A 4,666-nucleotide genomic window follows, 5' to 3' on the forward strand; every position below is an offset into this window, starting at 1 on the left:
ACTCAGAAAATGTTACTATTCAATATCTTAGAAAATGTGTCATAATTACTAATTGAAAAAAATCATAAACAAAAATTTCTCTCTATTTTTTTTAACAATAAATTTATAGCTTGCATATGAATTTCCATTCCATTGAATGATTTCTGGAGCTGTTTGATGATTAGAAGAGAGGCGATGAAGCGATGGGTGGGGGTATGCATGGCATGTGATGTGAGCTACAGTGTACCGAATCGCTGCTTGGAGAGTGAGTAGTGGGAGGTAGAGGTAAAACCGTAATCTCCCTTTTAAATGGAGATTTTCATGATTTTTTTGCACAAAAATAATCTAGGCTGATACAAAATGAATATTTACTATGGAAAGTCGATAAAGTAAGTATTTTTCCTACACTTTACGATAATTTCGATTGAAATATCTCCACGTGTATTTCTCCCACTATGTCATCATTCCTCGATCCCACTACGTCATCGTTCCTCCATCCCCATGATATCCGTTAACATACGCGGCTTTATAAGCTGCATCCATGATGCCCCGGGACCACAAGCAAATATTCCAGAGAAGCTGATTGATCATTAGTAGCATGCAGATTTTTTTTCCAAGTGACAGTTTAGAGAAGTGATAGTTCAGAAAGATGGATACGCATAAGTGTAGTAATTTAATTGAGGGTTCTCAGAGACCTCTTTCACCTGAGGGTATTGAGGTAGCGAAGATATTGATGGAAGCGGCAATTCGAAAACGTTTTCGATCAGCACGCAAATCTTTCATCAAATCACCTGAGAATGCCACTACAGCCATGCAGATTAAGAAGGAGCTCACTGAAAGTTTTGAGCCAGTGGATTTGAGTGCCAATTCAGTGAACAATGAGCGTCCATCTATCAGCAAAACCTATGATGATGAGACTCAGGAGGAAATTCTTGAAATCTTGGCTTCACCATTATGCACTCCAGATATAGAGGAGGCTTCTGAAGTCATTCCAGAATCGATGGGAGTCAAAGTGTTTGAGAAGAAGAAGAAGACTCAGAAATCTGACGCGTCTACGCAAACTGAAGAAATGGATGAGTGTATGACTGCAATCAAAGTTGAGGGTTCATCATCTTCAGTGCCAGCAAGTGGACTGTTTGATTGTCCAGAGGATGCATCAGCAGAGCCAGTGACTCCAGCAGTCGAGTCTCCTGAAAGTCCACCACCAGGACCAAATACTGGAGTACCTCTGAAGCATCCTCCAATGAAATGGGTGACAATGCGTGAGGTTAGCGTCAATCGCAATGAACATCAGGTTGTTCCAACGAATAGGAATGCTGGAGATGTTCAACCAACGCTGGTGTTTCTTCCAGCAGCTTGGAAGAAGAGGATTCCGAAGAATATTCAAGGGTTGCAAGAGACTTTTCGTCGAGTTGCAGTTCGTCATCCATACAATAGTTCATTCGTGATGCATGCTGGAGTGCGAGCTAGGCTGATTGTTTGCGAGGATGGTCATCTGCATTTCATCCCAGAACCAATCACTCGGGAGGCGAAACAATTGGGACCCCTTCAATTCATTTATCAATAGGTAATGTTCAACTTCATAAATTTTTCTTCCCTAAGATAGTTTCAATAATGATTTGTCCTAATTGCTCACTTTTTGAGAGGAACGTTGTAGTGCGTGTGTACAGTTTTTCTTCAATTTCCATTGACTGCTTGACTAGAAAAATTATAACAGTTTAAAAACAATAGCACTCCCTCAATTTCTGAAGATGATAAATTATCCCTCACGTGACGATGTCAACAACTCGTAAAACGTGATCGCGCAGGCTAGAGTGATGATTTGTTGTATTTTTTTTCTCAGTGCTTTTTCATATCAATCGAAGACCCTTCAATTTCGAATGAAATTGTATTTAACTAAAATGAGAATTGAGGAGAGAGCATTCTTAGTCTTATTCATATATTTTCTCAGATTATTTTTAACTCAGTACTTTCCTTTCTGTTACAGATATGAGCCAGGGAAGCTGTTCCAACACCAATGGATTTTTCGGATAATTCAATTTTCATCGCTGATCATCAACCTTTTTCTTCTACTACATCAAGTGCCATTTAATTCAGTATTTTACTCAGATTTATATTTCCGCACTACGTGAAAATATTTTGAGATGTATTTTTTTTTCATTATCCATGTTTTGTAATGAATAAAAACCGAAATGGACCGGAAAAGATTTCAATTTTGTTTATTTAAGGTATCAGATTCTCTCTCCACTCATTATCCCAGTTTCCTACCTCTATCGTTTCGTAAACATCCCGGAAATCGCCTCCTCAGTATATCAACGCAACGAGTGAACAGAAAATCTCACCATAACAGCCTATTCATGTTGAGTAGTCCAGTACCAATCGTCGTAGGTGACACACAGCCAAGTGACAGATCCCGAACTCAGTTAAATTCAACGTGTGAAAAAGTGCATTATGGAGAGTGTAAGTGTCTACGACAATATTCCTGAAGAAGAAGAATTATCCAAAGTTTCTTTCTGAAAAATTATCCAAGATCAATTTTGATTTTTTAGAAGATGGTAGACGTTAATCAAAATTTTAAATGTGGGGAGAAGGAGTCCTCTATTCTGAGGAAAATATTAGAAAGGGTGATGAGCAAGGAAGGGTATGAGGTACACCTTCTCAAGACTGAGAGAAGTTCGAGCTCAGCTTCATCTTCAGCTAGCACACTCGCAAGCGAAAAGAGAGGTGAGAATGGAAAAATTGAAATAACAATATTGCTCGCAGATCGTAGAGAACAACAACTCGAATCATATTTCATAGAAAAACCTGCGTAATTCACTAGAATGATGAATTGAATTGAATATCTTTCAAAATTATATGAGAATTGCACTGATCGTATTGAGATATTGACGAGAATGGAGTGAAGAAAGAATTGAAAATTTTATTGAAAAATCTTATAATATTACCCTCACGTATGAAAAAAAATTGAATAGAAAGTTTTGATGAATTCGCTAGGAAATTCTATTCAATTTCTATCCAATTTTCTGTGTTTTTTCCGTTTCTATTGACATGAAATATCCTATCAGAAAAGTCAATAGACCTTGATTTCCTATAGAATTTCATCGACCCATATTTTATAGAAAACATCTCAATACAATAAGTTTTATAGAAAGAAGGAAGTTTTATTAAATGTTTCTATATATAATATTTTGCATTAAACATGTCAATAGAAACAGCATAAAACCTCATAGAAAATTCAATAGAAGTCTTATAGAGTTTTCTATTTAATTGTGTGCTTAACTTAAAAGTTGTGTAGAAATAATAGATCCTGCTGATTTTACAATATAATTTCCATTAATGATTTTTCTATTTATCTTCCTATTTCCAAAAATTAATAGAATGCGCATAAAACTGGTCACCTAGTGAATAATAATTTAGTAAAAAATCACCGATTTTTTTTAAGCACATTCGCTAGGTTTTTCTATCAAAAATTTTCCGTGCAATGACTTCATTATCGAGTGACAGTTTGTTGTTCCCCTAGTAGTTCATTCCTATGGAGGAGTGGTTTTGGAGAGAGAATTAAGAGTGAGGATTGCTCGAGACTTGGAAAGTGGAGGGCCCCATGCGAAACTACTCATGGTGCAGGCTAAGAGATGGACTGCTGCATCACGATGGTTGGAACAGGAGGAACATCCTTCCATGTTGATGAGACACCTCAAGCAAGAGAAGACGATGAAGTACAAGTGGAAAATAAATTCGTCCTAGACCGAATGAAAGGAGAAAAAAAAAAGTTCAACCATGTTTCTTAATAAATAAACAAAGTATATATTATCGCTCGTCTCACTTTATTTTCTCTAGTGTTCTATGCAATCGAAGTCTTATACATCCACCAGAGGATTCAGCGTCATTAGTTTATTTAAGCGAGGATCGATCTAGGACTACCATCTAGCTGGAACGTTGGGAATTAGGAGGAATTAAATCTATTGAAAGAATTCAAATCAATTTTTGGATTAAATTTTCACACTTTATTCACCATAAGTTTCAGCTGAGTACAATTACATACAGGTGAGTCATGAATACTGAATGAAGGGAATTTCATAATCTGGATTGTTCAAATCACTCAGCGATGGTGAACGTGCATGGATTCCACTTGCCCTCAGAGAACTTGATGGTGAGTTTGTTGGACTTGGCAGCTTCTTTATACTTCTGATACTCCTCTTTATCCTCCAGGAATGCCTCTGAAACACGTTTGGAAAGCCAAACGGTGTACTCTCCATCAATGATAACTAAAACTTTCAGTCCAAATGTGGTTTTAGCATTTTGAAAACCAGTGACTTGATACTGATGCTCCAGTTCCATATCTTTAATTTTTTTAGTTGGTAAAAAAGTAATTGCAGATGCAATTTTATTGATCTTATCAGAGTTCATTTTCAGCACTTGAGCTACAAATATTTTTCAAATTTGTAGAAAGATTTATTTCCTTAAAATACTTAGCAAGCACTTCCTCCTCTAATAGTGTAAGGAGACTGTCTGGGTAATCTCTCGAACATCCAGCTTATATAGCAAAGATGCGTGAAAATGACAGTATTCTCCCACTTCTCATTTACGAAAATTCTCGGTAAAAGTACGTTTGAAGATAATGAATCCAGACTGATTCATATCTGTAATGGTCAACTGTTCGCAGAAATCGATTTATCTAAAGAATTCG

This window comes from Diachasma alloeum, unplaced genomic scaffold, assembly GCF_001412515.2.
Source record: "Diachasma alloeum isolate Michigan unplaced genomic scaffold, Dall2.0 Dall_scaffold_00425, whole genome shotgun sequence".
In the NCBI taxonomy this organism is placed as follows: domain Eukaryota; kingdom Metazoa; phylum Arthropoda; class Insecta; order Hymenoptera; family Braconidae; genus Diachasma; species Diachasma alloeum.